Source organism: Canis lupus, chromosome 6 (genome assembly GCF_011100685.1).
Source record: "Canis lupus familiaris isolate Mischka breed German Shepherd chromosome 6, alternate assembly UU_Cfam_GSD_1.0, whole genome shotgun sequence".
NCBI lineage: Eukaryota > Metazoa > Chordata > Mammalia > Carnivora > Canidae > Canis > Canis lupus.
This window is the reverse complement of record NC_049227.1, coordinates 26,849,272-26,870,259: the sequence shown is the minus strand read 5'-3', so window position 1 is coordinate 26,870,259 and position 20,988 is coordinate 26,849,272. Positions and strand designations below refer to the sequence as shown.

Genomic DNA, 20,988 nt, shown 5'->3' with positions numbered 1-20,988 from the left:
CATGGGGCATTTTTGACTCTGAAATGGAAAAAAACCTGATCCTTCTTCCCTTAAAACAATACTTTCTAATTATGCAAATTGTGGTGTCTCTGGCACTTTCTGATTGCTCTTCAGTGAACTCAGGTGCCATCAATTTGGACCTCTTCATTCTTATCATCAATTAGATAAATTTAGAGAGGACAGTCCCTAAAAGGAGAGACAACTCAGCAAAAGCTAACCCCTAGCTTCATAAAAATCTGTCTCAAACAGCAGGGAAAGCTGAAGTGTTCTGGCCCAAATGTTCAGTCCTGCAGGTTCAGGGTGGCTGTAAAAGCCATGCTGCATAAGTGAGCTCCTTCTTCACGGGCTCCATTCTGGTAGCTGCATAAAGGGCTGACTTCATGCAAATGTCAGCCTCCAGCTTAGTGATGATGTATTTCTGGTGTACTAACTCCCAGCATGGCCCTCTCCTTCAGCTAACTGTGCAGCAGGTTTACTTTGAAGGACTCTGGAGGCAGGCTCAGCATTTTCCTTCCAGTGAATTAGCTTCCTAGTAATGGCTGAGAGAGCTGACTTACTCATGGCATCTGCAACCAAGTTTAGTTTGGGACCCAAAAACCCTCATTCTAATTTAATCCTGCCATTCATTCCTTGTGTGACCTTAGGCAGGTCATTTAACCACAAATCTATGGTTTCCTCAGGAGTCAAATTCTATTCTGATGGATTAGGTAGAGTTCAGATGTACATGGGCATTTAGAAAAGGATGAAGTATATAATTACAACTTTAAGTACGATGATCTTTCTCCCTTGAGGAAAGAGTGCTGATGCAGATAAAGATCCATGAGAATATTAGAGTCATAAGATTCCTTGGAGATTCAAATAGTTCATTTTATAGCTAGGGAAACTGAGGCTCAGAGAGGCTAAGTGAGTTTTCCAGATAAGGACAAAGCTAGGCTTAGACAACATCTTTCATAACTTCAAGTCAGGGCTCCAAGAGACCGTACATGATGTATGACCCCTCCCCTCCACTGCCTTTCTGATCTTTTTGGCTTCCACACTTACTCCTGTTCACTCTGTTCCAGGCATGTCATCCTCCTTGCTAACTACATGTTACATTATCATGTTTAGAGAACTGCATTGACCTTTCTACCTGCTATTAAAAACATGAGCATCCAGAGAGAAAAAAAGAGCCCTCAGAAGTTAAAAATGTGAAAACACAGAGAAATACTTTGGTGAAAGAGTAGGAAAATTAGACTGACAAAAATTTCCAGAACAGAATAAAAATACAAAGGAAACACAAAATGGGAGAGAAGAATCCTTTGTGAACAGAGAAACTACATCTGGATAACAAGAGTTTTAGAAAGAAAAAAATACCAAAAAGTGGAGGGAAAGAAATTATCCATTAAATAATTCAAGAGAATTTTCCAGAACCGAAGAGCATGTCTTTCCAGCTTCAAAACTAGCCCAATGACTGAGTCACATGGTCATGGAATTTTATAGGGTTCCCATGAGAAAAAGGAGGTCCTAGAGTCAAGATAGAATGATTTCAGACTTCTCAATAATGATCTAAAAGCTAGGAGATAAAAAAAAAAAAATAAAAAATAAAAAATAAAAAAATAAAAGCTAGGAGATGGCAGAGTAATGTCTTTAAAATGTTGAGGAAAGTGATTTTTTTCTTAAGATTTTATATATTTATTCATGAGACTCACAGAGAGGCCGAGACACAGGCAGAGGGAGAAGCAGGCTCCCTATGGGGAGCCCAATGCGGGACTTGATCCTGGAACTCCAGGATAACACCCTGAGCGGAAGGAAGATGCTCAACCACTGAGCCACCCAGGCATCCTGAGGAAAGTGATTTCTAACCTAGGATTCTATATCCAAAATTTCCATACAACAGCTCCAAAAACAATAATAATAACTTCTTTCTCAGAAACATAGTAAAAGGAGTGCTCAACTAAATTGATAGAATAAATCAAGAATATTGAACACACAGCCTATGAAAACTAGGGTATCCACCATAGAGGACAAAGGGGATTGCCCAGAAGGATGAACAAGGAAGATCCAGAATGAGAGCTAGCTTCCCTACATAGGGGAGCAAAATCTGCCATCCCAAAATTTGTCTCTTTGGTATGTAGATTATTTAGGTCAATTATTTTTAAGAAATAGAAGGCCCAGGAAGAAACTTTGATCATCACCCTAAATCCGTAATAGAATTTAGACAGAGGATCTGCTCCAGGAAGGGAGTTATCACCATAGGTAACTATAATATGAAGTAGGCAGAGAGGAAGCTAACAAAATGTAATAGTTAAAATTCTTTTCTGTGTCTTGTTGTTTCTGTATGGCTCAGCAAACCTTTGTTCACCAAACATTTACTCTTTTCCATCTTTCTGTGAATTGTCTTCCTTCTCTTTGAAGTCCCAGACCCCTACCCACTTCTCCTCAGCTTTGGATGGCATATAAACCTCAATTACCTGAGGTTGCCTGTGGGCCTCTTATTCTAATGGAAATTCCATATGTATGCAATTAAATTTTATTTTCTCCTGTTAATTTATCTCATGTCAATTTAATTCTTAAACCAGCCAAAAGAATCTTGAAGGGTATAGGAAAATTTTTCTTCCCTGACACTGGCCTCAGAAACAAAGGGGCAGGTTTGAAGTCCCCAGAAGCTTCAAACTCCTAGAAGGTAAAACTGATAGCTCACCTGACACTAACGGATGTCATTACTAGTAAAAACTCGGGGGTGGAATAAGTGACAAGAACATAGAAAATTGAGCAAAAATTTTAAAGGCAAATATTAACCTGATGGAAACCAGTTGTGCAGCAAAAGGCAAAGAAATCATAAAATGTATATTATATTATTCAATCATGGAAGCTGCTTGGCATGATCACGACATAGAAAAAGATGAATACTGAACTATCCAAACTCATTGAGAACTTTCAGAGACAAGAAGTATGTATGGTGTGTATGGTGGTGGTAGAAGCAGGGAAGAGGTGACCAGAGAGCTAAATTCTCATTTTCATTGAGGGGAAGACAATAGCTAATGCCAAATTATGACCATTCAATAAGTATGTTATTATAAGAATGTTATTACAAGCATGTTATTTAGATAACTGGGGGTACCAAAAAATCCATGAAAAAAGTCAACAGTGGTTGCCTCTGGAGTTCAGGAAATGGAAAGAAATGAAGAGAAGTTTCTGCTCTGTTTTTATAACAAGCTTTGTAGAACCCTTGACTCTTTAAATTATGTGCATGCATAACCTTGGTCCTATATGTATGCATTTGTATATATGTTAATATATACAGATACAAATAATATGTTTATATAGGTGTGTGTGCAAATATATGTATATATAAAATCAATCAAGAGGCATTCATAGTACAAGGAATTTTTAAATTTCCCAGAACCACACATGATCTGGTGGCCATGGGAGAAACTGAGTTTGTTTGATAATGAGAAGTTGTTTTTAGCAAAGCTTGATACCTGAAGGCATCACTCTGAAAGTTACAGACTAAGCGGGGGTCTCTCAGCTCTAGATTTCTTGCCAACAAAGCCTTGGTGTGCCAACACTAACAGGCATGTGTAAGAGGTTTACAGGGAGGTTTTGGGGTGGATGTAATTTAGCCCCCCTCTTCTAAGCATCCCTGGTTGTTGAGCATGAATTCTAGACTGGGGAGTGCAAGGCACAAAGTAAAATTGAGTGTTGATAGGTATGTTTTCAGTCTTTTATTTTTGCTTTGCATACTAAGATGTTAATTACAGAGTGTTGTGAAACTTCTTAACCAAAGCACATAGGGGGAAAAAAAGACTGAAAAAAAAAAAAAAAAAAAAGACCCTTAAAGTTATGATGGTAGTCTTGTTAGGAAGCAGTAACACACATAATTTATTTTCTTCCTTATTTCCCATACGTGTTTTTAAATTTAGGAATACTTAAAAAAACCCTCTAACATGCTTCCTTTCTTTTGTTTTTTGTTTTGTTTTGTTTTTTTTCTTCTTACTAAAACTAACATTTACTTACATTATTTCCTATAGCTCTAAATTCTATTTTCTGCATGCATAAACCATCCCCCGGGTAAATCACTGTTGCCAGGGAGACCTGTCTTTAAATTGAGCAGCAAACAACTTATGGAGGGCTGGCCTTAAAAACACAAACTTACAGAGTGATTCCAAAGTCTCAATTTAAGAGAAAAATTTCCAAGGAATCTCACTTAGAGAAACACTTGTTCTGCAACACCAGGATGAAAGTTAGGGGAGAAATCTTCTCTAAAATTGTTGGATTTTGCTATAGCTTTCCTCTCTGCTGGCCACCATCTTGTATGAACCACTGGAGTCTTGTAATAGCATCCAGAAACTTCATTCTCGCTTCATATTCAGCACTACAGCAATAAAATTAATGAGTTGAGCATTTTCTCCCTAATAAGTGCTGCAGATATAAATGTCTCAGCCATTTGTCTTTTCAGTGGGGGTTAAAAAAAAAAAAAAAAACACTCTTCTAGCATAGTATTGTATTTCTCACATTTTGGGTAACATTATCATTTAAATTGCATCTCACATGTTACTAGATTAAGGAAGAGGGGCTGTTTGAATAGGTTACACTCTGCTTTTTCATTCACAAGACTGTTTAGAGTCTCAAATCAATTCCAACTGACTTTCTAAAATGTGTTGGAGGGAAAAATACATCGTGATCAATAGCAGTTGCAGTAGAAATACCAGGAAGGGAAAAAAAAAAAAAAAAAAGACATTCAGTTTGCTGCAGCAAGAAACTATTCAATTTGTGGAATATGCCTGTCCCTTGTTTTCCTTTATTTTCCTTCCACGGGAAGGAATTTTAACCATCTGACTATTCATTAGCATTTCCAAAGTGGGCAAGGGAAAAAGCTTATCTCAGACGCTTGTTATCTTAGAATAAAACGTCTGTTAGACTGGCCTGTGCATTCAGCTGCTTCCCTCAGACTCTGCCCTCCACCAGCATTTGAATTCCAGCCCTTCTGCCTGTGTGATGCTGGGCAGGCAAGTCACTTTTAAGTCTATGTCTGTCTCCTCAGCTGTAAAAATGTGGATTTTATTGATACTTCAGGGGTTGCTAAGAGCAGTAATTTTCAAACTTTTATTTTTTTCATTTTTTTAAAAGATTTTCTTTATTTATTCATGAGAGAGATAGAGGCAGAGACACAGGCAGTGGGAGAAGCAGGCTTCATGCAGGAAGCCGGATGTGGGACTCGATCCCAGGACTCTGGGATCACACCTTGAGCCGAAGGCAGATGCTGAGCCACCCACATGTCCTAATTTTCAAACTTTTATGATCATGATCCATAATAAGGTTTCCATCAAAGCCCAGAACACACATGCACACAAAATACGCACATACGCATACACACATGTGTACATGGGTACGTGCATATGCATATTTCTGAAATTAAAGTTTCATATTAAAATAGGAGTTATCCATATTAGATATGATGCATTCACATAGTTTTTATTCTATTTTGGCTTATTCGTGTTTTCAAAAAAATTATTTTTGCAGCACGCTACATTGATTCTATGGACATCATCAACTGAAGTTTGAGAAACACAGATTTCGAACAGGTCTTGTTAAACTTTGGCCTGTGGCCAAAATTGGGCCCAATGCCTGTTTTGGTAAATAGAGGTTTTACTGGAATACAGCCATACTTCTTCATTTATACATCGTGGACATTAATAAAGGGAAACCTCACTAAAATGGAGTTGGGAGGCCCGAAGGGGGAGCTTTACTACTCAATGTCAAGTACAGGAAGACCCCATCAATTACAAACCCTGACAGAATAATGAACAGGAAAGAATCATCAATTACAGACCCCAGGAGGAAAAGATGTACTTTGCATCTCCTACCACAAAATCAACCACCTTGCAACTCAGCCAGTGAGAAAACATCATCATCTTCTCTTGCTTCCCTCCAATGGACTTTCATTCAGAACAACCCACCCAACTTCTTCCTCCATCATAAAATAATGGCTCTCTCCTCTGTTGGGTTTGCGGATGGTGTAGCTGTACTTTGCATGTCCCAAATCTCAATTCTGTGCTATTCCTGAACAAACCCATTTTTGCTGGTAAAATAAGTGACTGTTCTATTTTTACATTTAACGGCATATTTTAGGATTGCTTTCTTGGCACAATGGCAAAGTTGAGTAGTTGCACCAGAGACTGGTCTTCCAGGCTAAGATACCGACTCTCTGGCCCTTTAAGAAAAAGCTTGCCAACCCCTAGTTCAGAGGATTAAGTATAATCCATTCAATGTAAAAGGCTGAATACAATGCCTGGCGTATCCAAGGATCCAATAAATATGTTTTATTATTGTAGGTCATGTTTTTGCTCCTACTTCTATCACAAGTAAAGCTAACTAGCCATGGAAGGAGTTTTCTCATAAGACAAATGTGATAAACAAGTTTAGCTTTTCAAAAAGGTAGGGGGAGGTCAGATTTAAATAAACAAGGAACAAAGACTTTTGCAATCTAAGCACCAACTTTCATCCTGAGAGTCATTCAGTCTCTTTTTCCTCAAGCTTCGGGCACATACATGAGTGCAGTCACTTCCCCCAAATGGCATTCACAGCCTCCTTACTGGCAGGCAAACCAGCAGAAGGAGGTTATACCACATTTAAGCTTTTAAACCCCTCAGATCCCTCCACTGAAGGTGCCCTGCTCTTCTTCTCATAGTATTAGAGAATAAATCTCTGATAAGCAAAGTAAATTAGATGCAGTGACATTCTGCTAATTGAGTCGTCTCCTCTGCTTGGCTGGGTTGGGCTGTTAATTACCAGCTAATCTTATCAATATGGTGGCTGACTGGCTCTTGGAGGGAAAGGTAAGGACCCCAGTGTGCCCCAAAGGCTCTCATTGGGCAAGGTAGATATCAAACCTGTCAGCCCCACCTGAAACCATCTGAACACTGAGTCCTTATGGTTTAGAAGAGGGACAAGGCTATCATTCCAGAATCAGGTAAGAGAAGCACAAGGAAATGGCAAGCCTCCAACTAAATGTTAACACGAAGAGAGAAGAGGCCAAGATTGCCGATCACGCACTATTAAAGCTGCATTCTCCTCTCTCTCCATCTCCATCAGATTTTATTTCAGTGAAGCACAAGGGCTTAACGAGAGATAAAAGACTTTAAAATCTAAATTAAGTCCTATTTATTTCACCACCCTAAGCCACACATGCCAGGTTCTGTCTGAATATGTTGCCCAGAAAGGCTGAATGGGTTGGCTTTCAGCTGGATGAATGTCTATGATTTGCTGACATCTGGCAGGAGGGTTCTTGGAGCCAATCAAATCAAAGCCCCCTTGGAAACCATTAGCTTTTGTTTAAGGATCTCCACCCCCATTTCTTTTCAGAATTACCCTGATAGAGGTGTCTGGCTGGCTTGGTCAGTTAAGCATGGACTTGATTTTGGCTCAGCTCATGATCTCAGGGTTGTAGGGTGGAGTGCCACCCGCCCTTGGGCTTTGTGCACAGCAGGGCGTCTGTTTGATATTCTCTCTCTCTTCCTCTGCTCCTGCCCTTGCTTGTGCATGAGTGCACACTCTCTAAAATAAATGAATAAATCTTAAAAAAAAAAAAAAAAAAAAAAACTACCCTGATAACTATTTTAGTCTTCCAGAGCCTAAATGAGCATGTGGCAGATCAGTGGGATGAAGCAGTGGTTGCTTTTGCTTGCATTCACCAATGGCCTTCCCCAATGTTCCTATATCCAGATTCTGTGACAGGACTCAGTTGTAAGAGTTTCAGTAAAGTAAAACGAGCCCATAAGATTGGCAAAGTTAAAATGATTGGTAGGACCAGTAATGGTAAGGGTGTAGGGAAGCCAGCAGTTTAAGGTGTTTGTGAGAATGAAAATTGGTACAGTCTTTTTTCTGAAGGATTTTGGCGGGTGAGACTAGGGGTTTGTGACTTGGCAGGAGAAACTAAAAAAATTTTTTTAAGATTTTCTTTATTCATAGAGACAGAGAGAGAGGTGCAGAGACACAGGCAGAGGCAGAAGCAGGCTCCATGCAGGGAGCCCGATGTGGGACTTGATCCAGGGTCGCCAGGATCACGCCCTGGGCTGTAGGCGGCGCTAAACCGCTGTGCCACCGGGGCTGCCCAGAAACTAAAATATTAAATGTACGTACCTTGGACCCAGCAGGCCTACTCTCAGATACTAGTAATAATAGAAAATTCTTTTTTTTTTTTTTTAAATTAGTGTGAGAGAGAAAAGAGAGAAAAGGAAGGCAGTGGGAGAAGGAGAGAAAGAATCTTAAGCAGGCTCTGTGTCCAGCACAGAGCACAGTCCCACAACCCTGAGATCATGACTTGAGCAGAAACCAAGAGTCCAACGCTTAACCAACTGAGCCACCTGGGTGCCCCACTAATAGAAAATTCTTAAGTAGTAATTAGGACAAGGCAAACTCCTATTCTGAGCACTTTATATATATCTGCTCCCTCTTGAGAGTCTATGCTCTTACCACTACACTATCCTGCTTCTCAAACTCTCCTCTGAAAAAATATACATATTACCTGGCACGATGTATTTACAAGGTGTAGGCACAGTGCTAAGGGGTGGATTTTCTCACAAACTCTTACAACTCAGTAAGGACCATCAATATCCCCATTTTGCAGATGAGGAGGAGATGTAGAGAGGATCATGAGTGGCTGCAGGATAACAGAGAACGTAGCTACACTAGAACTCAGACCTAGACGGTGGGATGGCAGGGAGCCAGCTCTCAAACCCTGTCCATTCTACTTTTCACCAAAGTGCCCCAAAGATGGGCACACAAAGCTGTCCATTGCTAACTGGCTTAGGATGCTGTCATATAGGGAGCCACCTAAAAAAGTAGGAAATTATGTATGGCCTTGTTGTGAAATGCTTTGCAGCTGTGATAGAGAACAGCACAGGTCTTTATGTTCTGACATGCAACCATCTTCAAGATATAGTGTTAGAAGAAATAGGTATAAATTTTCTGTATAGTGTGATCCCATTTACTTAAAAAAAAAAAGTATTTTTCAGGTTCTGTGAACCTCAGATTCAGGTTCACAGCAAAACTGAGCAGAAGCTTTAGAGATTTCCCATATATCCCCTGTGCCCCACCCCATGCATAGCCTTTCCCATTACCAACTTCCCTGGCCAGAATAGTACTTTTGCTACAATTAATGAACCTACACTGACACATCATTATCACCGTACTCCATAGTTTATATTAGGATTTACTCTCTATGTTGTACATCCTATGAGTTTGGACAAATGTATAACGACATGTATCCACAATTATGGTGGCAAAAAGAGTAGTGTCACTGCCCTAAAAACCCTCTGTGCTCTGCCTAATTCCATCCTTCCATCCCCTCTAGCCCCTGGCAACCACCAATATTTTCATCATCTTGATTTTTGCCTTTTTTCCAGAATGCAGTATGTAACCTTTTCAGATTGGCTTCTTTCACTTAGTACTATGCATTTAAGTTTCCTCCATGCCTTTTCATGGCTTGAGAACATGTTTCTTTTTAGCACTGGATAATATCCCATTGTCTAGGTGCACCACAGTTTGTGTATCCATTCATCTACTGAAGGACATATTGGTTTCTTTCAAATTTTGGCCATCATGAATAAAGCTGCTATAAAGGCCCACGTGCAGGTTTTTGTGGGGTCCATTAGCTTTCTAAAATAGTATGTGTTGTGCACACAAGAGTGCATGTTTAAATCTCAAAAGCATCACACCAGCTATTCACCGTGGTTTCTTCCAGAGACGGAACTGGGATATAGCACAAAGACAACGTGAAGAATATGTTTTACATTTTTAGTCTTTATAGCTGTGTGTCATTTTAATGTTTTTGCATTGATCATGTATTCATGAAACCACTTAAATAGTTAAATCAAAAATTAAAACTGGAAAAACTAAGAAAAAATGAAAATAATAATATTTCAGGCAAAGCCACAAGAGGTAAACCTTATATTTTTCATATTCTATGGCAAATGCTCTATAAATATTTGATTGACTGCTCTGAGTTAAGGATGTACAATTGACTATTATTTGTGGATTACTACTTGTGATCCTCATTATTTGGGGACTCTGTCTTTGTGAATTTGTCTACTTGCTAAAATGTATTTGTAACCCCCAAATCAATACTTGTGGTGTTTTCAGTCATTTATGAATATGCACAGGAGGGCACAGGCTCAGAAAGGTAAGAGTAATCTGCCCACACTCAACACCAGCTGGGAAACAGAGCCAGGTCTGGTTGGTTCCAAAGCCCATGTACTGGCCATCGTGAAGTACTGCCTCCATGGAAGGAACACAGATAGTCAGGTGTGTGCAACAAAAAACATTTTTTTTATTTTTTATTTATTTATGATAGTCACAGAGAGAGAGAGAGAGAGGCAGAGAGACATAGGCAGAGGGAGAAGCAGGCTCCATGCACCGGGAGCCCGATGTGGGATTCGATCCCGGGTCTCCAGGATTGCATCCTGGGCCAAAGGCAGGCGCTAAACCGCTGCGCCACCCAGGGTTCCCGACAAAAAACATTTTTGAAAGGAAAGGCTATACGGCCTGTGCCTTCAGTGTTGACACACAGTCTGAATGAAAGCAGGAAGCAAAAAAAAATGACAAGGATTTAATGTACATACAGTGATAAATTCTCACACCATGGGAAGCTGGGCAGATTACAAGAAATAAGACAGGGAGCCCTGTGCTCATGGAAAGCAGCATCCATTTGGGCTGGAGCTAGAGTGGGCATTGTCTGGGCACCACCCTTGGCCCTCCACTACTTCCTCTTCCCATGCAGGCAGCCAGCTTTGGACTGCCAGCACCCAGACTCAATCCAGGGACTTTCCAGCTGTGCTCAGCCTGAGCTTGTGCCCCTAGAGCAGCCCTCAGCCAATGGATGGCAAAAATTGGAACACAACTATTCCCTTGTCCTTAGGTGGCATGTCTGTGAGGCATGTCTTTGAGTGGCTCCCAGGGGTTCCCAGTGGGACCACTCCCTAGTTGCCCATGGGAGTAACTGGCTCAGCAACACATACTGGCTTCTGTAGCTTGCTTGATCTTCCTCCCTCTCCCTTACTGGTGCTTCTTGGGATCCCTTCCCAAATAAACTGCTTGCACCCAAATCCTTGTCTCGGGTTCTACTTCTGGGGAAGCAAGCTCAAAACTACCTGCTATCAGTCATGTGTGGCAGTGTAACATACTGATGTATTAATTAGTTTTGTCCTCATTCTAACAAACAAGTTGGTCTTGTTAAGTTGAACACAAAGAACCAATTTTATCTTTCCCTCTATTCTTTTTTAAGCCCCTTGTCATTTTCGGATAGCATGTCACCATATACAAAGAGGTACAGGGGGTAGCAGGGTAGAAAACAGAAAGAACCCAGGTCCAACTTGGATCTGCTTATCACCAGACTTCTGGTTCTTTAGCTACTGGTCGTTGAGCCTTTTGTTACTTGCAGCGAAATGCAACCCCTACTGATACAAGCTCCAAGATGCTTTATAAAAGCAACAGACAATGCCTCAGTGGTATGTCTGCCAAAAATGCATAACCTGTGTCCAGTCATGAGGAAACATCAGAAAAACCCAAAATGAGGATTATTCTCACACAATTACCAGCTGTGATCTGCAAAAATGTCAAGGTCAAGAAACAAAAAGAAAGAATCAGGAACTGTTAGAGATTAATGGAGATTAAAGAGACAAGATATATAAATAGAATCTGTGGAACCTCAATTGGATCCTGGATAGAGAGAGGGAAAAAAAAGAGCCTGAAAATTAAATATAACTGTGGGATAGGTAATAGTAGTATATCAGCGAACCTGACCTTGATAATTGACCTTTGGTAAAAAGAATGACCTTGTTTCTATGAAATACACACTGAAATCCTAAGGGGTAAAAAGGTACCCACAAATGCTTCAGAAATACATATGCACACACATACACCCCTACACACACAAATATATATACTCAGAGAGAATGATAAATTAAACAAAATGTAAAAATAATAGATGAGTCTGGATGAAGGTTATCATCAAAATTCTTTAAGATTTATTTTATTTATTTTAGATGGAGAGAGAGACAGAGAGAGAGAGCAACGGGAAAGGCAGAAGGAAAGGAAGAGAGTCCAAAGCAGACTCTTAGCTAAGCCCCGAACTCAATCTCATGAGCCTGGGATCATGACCTAAACTGAAACCAAGAGTCAGTTGGGTAACCAACTGCACCACCCAGGTACCCCCAAATTCTTTGTTATTCTTGCCTCTGTTCTTTAAATTCAAAATTAAAGCAAAATAAAAATTATCCAGGGCACCTGACTGGCTCAGTTGGTTAAGCGTCTGCCTTCAGCTCAGGTCATGATCCAAGGATCCTGGGATAGAGCCCTGGGCTTCTTCCCTCACCCTCTCCCCCTCCCCTGCCTGCTTGTGTTCTCCCTATCTCTCTCTCTTCCTTTCTAAAATAAAATAAAATAAAATAAATCTTTAAAAAGAAGTTATCCAAAAAATTAGAACACCAGTGCTGTTGGGGGAAACCTTAATTTACTTCTGCTTGTTTTCTCTCTCTGGGACTACTAGCAACTGAGGGGGGGAAAAAATCAAAAATAAAACCAAACCAGAAAAACTTGGTTGAGGATACAGACAGAATATAAATTGAAGCAAAATTGTGAAGGTGAAAAAAATGCTAACTTTTTTCTTGAGGGATACTCTTTTCCCTCAAAGGATGTGACCTTGAAGGATCACCCCATATAGGTCAAGAATGATCATGTTTAAGACATTTCTCCTAAGAAGACATACAGATGGCCAACAGACACATGAAAAGGTGCTCAACATCACTCATCATCAGGGAAATGCGAATCAAAACTACAATGAGCTATCACTTCACACCTGTCAGAATGGCTAAAATCAACAACACAAGAAGTAACAGGTGTTGGAGAGGATGTGGAGAAAGGGGAACCCTCATGCACTGTTGGTGGGAATGCAAACTGGTGCAGCCACTCTGGAGGATGATATGAGAATTGCTCAAAAAATTAAAAATAGAATAAACATAGGATCCAGTAATTCTACTACTGGCTATTTACCCAAAGAATACAAAACACCAATTTGAAAAGATATATGCATCTCCATGTTTATTGCAGCATTATTTACAATAGCCAAGATATGGAAGCAACCCAAGTGTCCATCTGTAGATGAATGAATGAAGATGTGGCATATGTATGCAATGAAATATTAATCAGCCTACATGGATGGATCTAGAAGGTATAATGCTAAGTGACATAAGTCAGTCAGAGAAAGACAAATACCATATGATTTCACTCATATGTAGACTTTAGGAAAGAAAACAAATGAACAAAGAAAAGAGACCAAAACAACAGACTCCTTAGAGAATAGGTGGTTGCCAGAGGGACAATGGGTGAGGGGATGGGTGAAACAAATGATGAGATCAAGAGTACACTGAACATGATGAGCACTGAGTAATGCACAGAATTGTTGAATCGCTATATTATACTCCTGATACTAATATAATACCATACTTATACTGGAGTTAAATATGTATTTATTGGAATTTTAAAACATTAGAATTAAAAAATAAAATTTAAAAGAATTTTTAAAAGAATGTTTAAAAAATAATAATTAGTATACAGAGTATTTCCTGTGTATTGAGCACTGACAGCTCTATGTGCATTAACTCATTTTATTTCATTTTAACCCATTTAATTTTTTAGTATATAATTCTTAATCGCCAGAGCTATATTTCTAATGCAATTAATCATTTAATATACATTGATAAACATGAATCTATTAATACTTAACCCTTATACATTAATAAATATCTTATTCCTCGTAATATGTAATCATTTAATTTACAGAAGTGAAACCTCAGCGTTGTGTGTTTTTTTAATTTTGTTAAAGCCAATAGTTAATGACACCAACATTTACTGAGCCCAGAGCATGTGCCAGAAATGGTTCTAAGCATTTGACATGCACTATCTCATGATTAAATTAATTCTTACAGCAACCCAGGAAATCAGTACCATAATTATCCTCCATTTCACACTTGCGGAGGCTGAGAAACTTGTTCTATTTCACGGAGATGCTACGCAATGGATGGAGCTGGACTCCAACCCAGACTAGTGTGACTGTAGAGCCAGCAAAGAGTAGATTTTGAAAATACAAATGAGGGTGTGGTGCAGCCATGAGACAAGACTACCAAGGTTTAGTCCAGTGGGGTGGGTGGTCAACCACAGGACCCAGCTCCGAGGAATGAAAAACAAATAAGAGGTAAAATCAGGTCCTGTCTTTTTCTAAGAAACACATTCTGGAAGCTTCCCCAGTTCAGAATTACAAATGACAGACCCACATGCTTCAGTGTCAGCTCCTCCAAAGGGTAGTTTATTTGAATTCTGTTGTACTGGGCTCCTTATTCTCGTGATGTGTGGATTTAAAATCAGCTTCAAAAGCACTTTAATCTTACGATTCTGAGGAACTTCCCAGGGCTTACAGTGAGCCACGTCAATCGTCTTTTCTGTTGAAAGTGCGCTTAAGTTGGTTGAGTCTCAGCAAACCCCACAGGTTCCTAAGGCCCTTTGGATAAAATGTGGCTACAGATTAAAGCCTAGTTTGTGAACAGTGCCTTTCACAAAAGGACCTCAAATACACTGCAGTAATGCTGAGAAAGTGCAGTTAACGCATTTAGAATGGATCTTTCATTTCAAGGTAGCGTTTTGCCTTATTTCCACTCCGCTGGAATTTGCTTTCATTATTTATCCTTCGGCTCTGCTCTTGCAAAGAAGTCTGGGTTTTTTTTTTTTTTTTTTTTCTCTTTAAAGCTAATCCTGTGTCATACTTCTCCCTCCCTCTCTGCTGCTCTACCCTCCCCCCACCATTCCCCTCCTCCACTACCAATTAAAAACCAAAAAAAAAAAAAAAAAAGGACTATGGGGCTCCAAAGAGAAGTTTGGCTAAAACGAATTGGTTAATGATAAGACCTAACAGTCAAAAATGAACATAATACCCAAGAAGTCATAGGGATTTTCCATCTTCATGAGTTTCCAGCTTCCCTATGTCCTCTGGGGGTCCAGCTTACCCTACCCTTGGCCTACATTCTCACAAAAGTTGCCTAAAGAGCAGGGCAAGGACTAGCGTGAGACCAGAGCTCACCTGGGACACAAAATTTAAGGAAGCCCATACTCTTGGGGCCATGAAAGTGTCCTAGGCACCTCACTGGCCTGCCAAGCACCTCACAATACTTCTCTGTTCATTAGCCTCTCAACAGCCAGAGTGACCATTTTAGAGGATAAATATGCCCACACCACTCCCCTATTGAAACCCTCTAATGGCTCCCCAGTGCCCTTGGGATAAAAGCTAAACTCCCCAAATGACATATCTGATAAAGGGCTCTATCCAAAATCTATAAAGAATTTATCAAACTCAACACCCAAGACACAAATAAGTGAGTTAAGAAATGGGCAGAGGGGCAGCCCGGGTGGCTCAGTGGTTTAGCGCTGCCTTCAGCCCAGGGCGTGATCCTGGAATCCTGGGATCGAGTCCCATGTCGGGCTCCCTGCATGGACCCTGCTTCTCCCTCTGCCTGTGCCGCTGCCTCTCTCCCTGTGTCTCTCGTGAATTAAAAAAAGAAAGAAAACAGAAAAGAAAAAAGAAATGGGCAGAAGACATGGTTACACACTTTTCCAAAAAAGACATCCATCCCCATGAAAAGATACTCAACATCACTCATCATCATTAGGAAAATAAATCAAAACCACTATGAGATGCCACCTCACACCAGTCAGAATGGCTAAAATTAACAACACAAGAAAGAGGCGTTGGCAAGGATGCAGAGAAAGTGGAGCCCTCTTACACTGTTGGTGGTAATGCAAACTGCTGCAGCCACTCTCAAGAACAGTTTGAAGGTTCCTCAAAATGTTAAAAATAGAACTGCTCTTTGATCCAGCAATTGCACTAGTAGGTATTAACCCAAAGGATAAAAAAAATACAGATTCAAAGGGATACATGCACCCTGATGTTTATAGCAGCATTATCAACAATAGACAAATTATGGAAAAAGCCCAGATGTCCATCAACTGATGAATGGATAAATTGTGGTGTATTTATATATAAATATAAATATAAGTATAAATATAAATACACACACAATGGAATATGACTCAGCCATCAAAAAGAATAAAATCTTGCCACTTGCAATGACATGGATGGAGCTAGAGGGTGTTATGCTAAGTGAAATAGATCAGTCAGAGAAAGACAAATACCATATGATCTCACTCATATATGGAATTTAAGAAAGAAAACAGATGAACGTATGGGGGGGGAGAAAAGGAGGGGGCGGGGGGGAGCCATAAAAGACTTTTAACGATAGAGAACAAACTGAGGGTTAATGGAGAGACATGGGTGGGGGATGGGTTAGATGGGTGATGGCATTAAGGAGGACACAATTATGATGAGCACTGGGTGTTGCAGATAAGAGATGAATCACTTAATTCTACTCCAGAAATCAATATCACACTGTATGTTAACTACCTAAAATTTAAATCAATAATAATAGTAATAATCAAGAAACAAAATAGAAAAAAAATAAGGCTAAATTCCCTGGCAGGGTTTTACAGAGCCCTGCAGATGTGACTCCTGCCTGGCAGTCCCTCCCGTCTCACCTCTTCCCACCGCCCACCGTGTGAACCGCTCCCAGATCCCAGAACCTGATGCACTGCCCAGTCACAGCTGTTGCCTCTTATCACCTGAACTGTCTCCTCCAGCTATTTTTCCAAGCTAACCCCCAAATCATTTTCCAGGTGTCACGGGAAAAAATTTGGAGCGGCAGATTAGGACAGGGGTTGAATCACAGTCGTAGCCTGGCTTTGCATCCCTCTCTGCCACTTACTGGCATGACCTGGGACAAGTCACCTAACGTTCCTGGGTTTGAATTCCCTGTCTATACGTTGGTGGTGAAAGGTTCATTTTACGAATTGACAATGGATTGAAGGGTTTTCAAAGGCGATCCAGATAACATTCTAAGATTTGTGGCTGGTACATGGCTGGCACTGTATGTGTCAGATATCAGGATGCCACCTTCACCAGAGTGACCCCAGGCCTGGGTGAGAAGCCCCTCCTAAGTACTTCTGTAGCACCTGCTCTTAATTCTGTCTTCTGTTACCATTACCACATACTTACATCTGTCTTTCCCTCTGGTCTGCAAGCCTCAAGGCAGAAAGTGGGTTCATCTTGCTCACTGCTGTCCTGCCACCATACTTTCCTATCCGTAGTGACTCATAAACATGCACTGAACACATGAGCCAATAGTACAAACCCCACAGCCACTGTGACAGTACTCATCCCAGCTCCAGGACAAGCAACAGAAGATTGAAAAGACCCAGCAACTGTTCTGCAAACAGAATTCACTGCTGAATTTGAAAGCCTCAATTGTACCAAATATTAATTTAACCCAACATGAACAGTTTATGTGCCAGGCATTGTGCGGCACCACAGGAAACAGAAGAAATTATGTGAATAAATCTTTGCCCTAACTGAGGTGGTAGAGAGATGTTTCAGACTCCAGGTCACCATCTTCCCATGCTGAAAGAGAACTTATCCAGACTCTGCTGGTCTGGATTGCAGTTGCAAGACTGCAGTATCCTGAATCAGACATGTTTGGGTTCAAATCCCATAGCTTCGTGACTTGTGAGTGGTGTGACCTGAAGCAAAGTGATTCCACTTCCCTGAGCTTCAAGGCTTTTCATCTGTGGAAGGTAGACAATAGTACCCACCTAAGAGGTTTGCTTCTGAGAGGCGATAGAAAACCCACACAGCTCACCTGAGCACAAGGTCAGGCAAATAGAAACTATGCAATACATTTTGTTAGTATCACTGCCACCCTCAGGCCCTCAGTGGGCTTATTCCATGTACCTTATTTTTCCTCCTAATCTCTGCTATGAGCTTGCTTCCTTCCTTCCTTTTTCTTTTCTTTCTCTGCTTCAACTTAAATATGGAAAAATACACGTTTGACACTGAGAACTACTTGGTAGCATGAAGCAAAGCTATGTTTCTGTAACCAGAAGGGCATTGGGACTCTCTTATTTCACACTAATTGCCAAAATGTAGTGGCAAGATGGACCAGACCTGTCTGGGATTTTGCAATTCTTCTTTTGCCATTTTTGGGTGGATTCTAAGGATCCATGTCTCAGAGTGACCTGTGGCATTGTGATAATTCCATGGGAATGGTTTTGTCTTTTATGGTGGATTTTGAGGTAAAGTCCATTGTTTTTCTCTGAGAAGGTTCTTTCTTCTTTCTTGGTCTGTAGTATTGCTTAGGGAAGGCATAAAAAAAAAAAAAGAGCACAAAAGGAACAATGAATAGGTCTTGCCTTTCATGCTCTCTCTCATTGATTGCTGGTGGGTGCCTAAAGCGTCATCTTAAAAAAGGGTTCTGATGCAGCTTTAGGCTTCAGTGGGAAACAGTACATTGATTGATTAGTAATGTCTGCCCTGGGTAGGGAACTGGAGGTATGGAGTGGTGGGAGTGCCAGAACTCAACATCCCTAGATGAAAAGCACTTTTTCCAGATCAAAAATTTTATCTCCTCTCCATATTCCCCATGCTATTTATTTCTCTCCATTTACCTTACTGTCTGATTCCACTGTGGTATGGCAGTTCAAAAATCAAGTTACTAAAAAAAAAAAAAAAATCAAGTTAATATTAGTTCAGATTGATTTCTTTCAATTTGGAAAGAAGAATATTTTACGGATGATTCATGGAAGAAGAAACCCCTCTCAGTAACATTGAAGTAGACGCTATTCATTGTCAGTGAGAAGGACGGGCCCCTCTCCCACTCAGAGCATCTCATTTTATTTTTTTTAAAGATTTTATTTATTCATGAGAGAGAGAGGCAGAGAGAGAGAGAGAGAGAAGCAGGCTCTATGCAGGGAACCCAATGTGGGACTCGATCGGGGTCTCCAGGACCATGCCCTGGGCCGAAGGCAGGCGCCAAACCGCTGAACCACCCAGGTGTCCCAGAGTGTCTCATTTTAACATCAAGGTACTCACGCAACCAAATTCATAATTAGAAGGAAATTAAAAGTAATCATAATAGCTCAAAGTGTAGAACAGGTTCTACATACCGAGCATTGTGCTCTCAATAATTCTTTAACCATTATGAAAGATATATTGCAATGCTGAAATCTTGATAAATGTTGAATCTGGTGATGGCTGTATGGGAATTATATTACCATCATGTAAATTTGAAATTTTTGATAGTTTTAGAAACACAATGCCAGATAGTGTGATCTATTGGTCTGTGAGAATCTGGGCATCAAGTAGGCTTAAAACCTCCTACAGGGGTGCCTGAGTAGCTTGGGCAATTAAGTATCTGACTCTTGATTTCAACTCAGGTTGTGATCTCAGTGTCATGAGATCAAGCCCCGAGTTGGGCTCAGTGCTGGGTGTGGAGCCTGCTTAAGATTGTCTCTAAAAATAAAACAAACAAATACAACCTCCCACAGGTGATCTTTTTTATTTAGTGTGCAACCAGTGAGGAAAATCACTGAGCAAAGTGCTCCTTATCTGACTTCATTTTATTTGCTCCTCACAATCAGCCTAAGACAGGTGCATGCCACCCATCTCCATCTTACTGAAGATTCTGAAGTGAAATGACAAGTCCATAGTGGCACAGCTGCTGAGCGGCTGAGCCACAATTCAACCCAGACTGAAGTAAGCTCTAAGCCTGGGTCCTTAACGTCCTGTGTTAGGTTAGGTCTAACTCTTCCCAGCTTTACTGAAGTATAATTGACAAATAAAAACTGTATACATTTATGGTGTACAACATGATCTGTGATAAACACACACTGCAACATGATCTCCACAACCAAAATAATGAACACATCTAACGACTCACACAGCTACCATTTTGTTTTCAGCCAGAAGAGTTAATATCTATTCTCTCAGCATATTTCAAGCATACCATACAGTATTATTAATGACAGTCCCCATGCTGTATGTTAGACCTCCAGGGCTTACCCCACATAACTGAAGCTTTATACCCTTTGCTCAACATCTCCCCATTTCCCCCACCTCCCAGCCCCTGGCAACCACTGTTTTAGTCTCTGCTTCCATTCGTTTGAGTTTTTACATTTTAATTTTTTTCAAGATTTATTTATCTATTTTTAAAATATTATTTATTTATTTATTTATTTATTTATTTATTTATTTATTTGAGAGAGAGAGCACGCATGCAAGAGACTGAGCATGAACAGAGGGAGCAGACTCCCCGTTGAACAGGGAGCCTGATGAAAGTCTCCATCCCAGGACATCGAGATTGTGACCTGAGTTGAAGGCAGACACTTAAGTGACTGAGCCACCCAGGTGCCCTATTTTATTTGAGAGAGAGAGAGACTGAGCATGATTGGGAAGAAGGAGAGGGAGAGAGAATCTCAAGCAGACTCCATGCTGAGTGCAGAGCCCGGATGCCAGGTTTAATCCCACTACCCTGAAATCATGATCTGAGCTGAAACCAACAGTCGGGTACTTAACTGACTATGCCACCCAGGTAGCCCCTCCACTGTTTAACTTTTTTAGATCCCACGTGCAAATGAGATCATATAGTATTTGTCTTTCTGTGTCTGGCTTACTTAACTTAGCATAAAGTCCTCCACATTATTGCAAATGGCGATTTCCTTCTTTTTTCATGCAGAATAATATCCTGTTCACATTTTCTTTAGCCATCCATCCATCCATCCACCAACACTTGAATTGTTTCCAGATCTTGGCTACTGTGAGTAATGCTGCAGTGGACATGGGAATGAAGATATCTCTTAAAGGTCCTGATTTCATTTCCTTTAGATCTATAGAGGAAACCCAGAGGTGGGTTTGCAGGATCATATGGCAATGCTATTTTTAGTATTTTCAGGAATTCCATATTGTTTTTCATAATGGCTGTAATTGTTTTATGGTAAAATATACCTAGTATAGATTTTACCATTTTAGCCATTTTCATGTGTACAGTTTCTGTGGCACTAAATATATCCACTGCTGTG

At 40.4% G+C, this 20,988-nt stretch overlaps 1 long non-coding RNA gene across 1 annotated transcript in view; it reads right to left on the bottom strand.

Moving 5' to 3' along the window:
• Positions 1–20,988, bottom strand: part of LOC102154816 — a 393,058-nt gene that overhangs the window by 134,002 nt on the left and 238,068 nt on the right. The gene's annotated exons all lie outside the window — the stretch shown is intronic.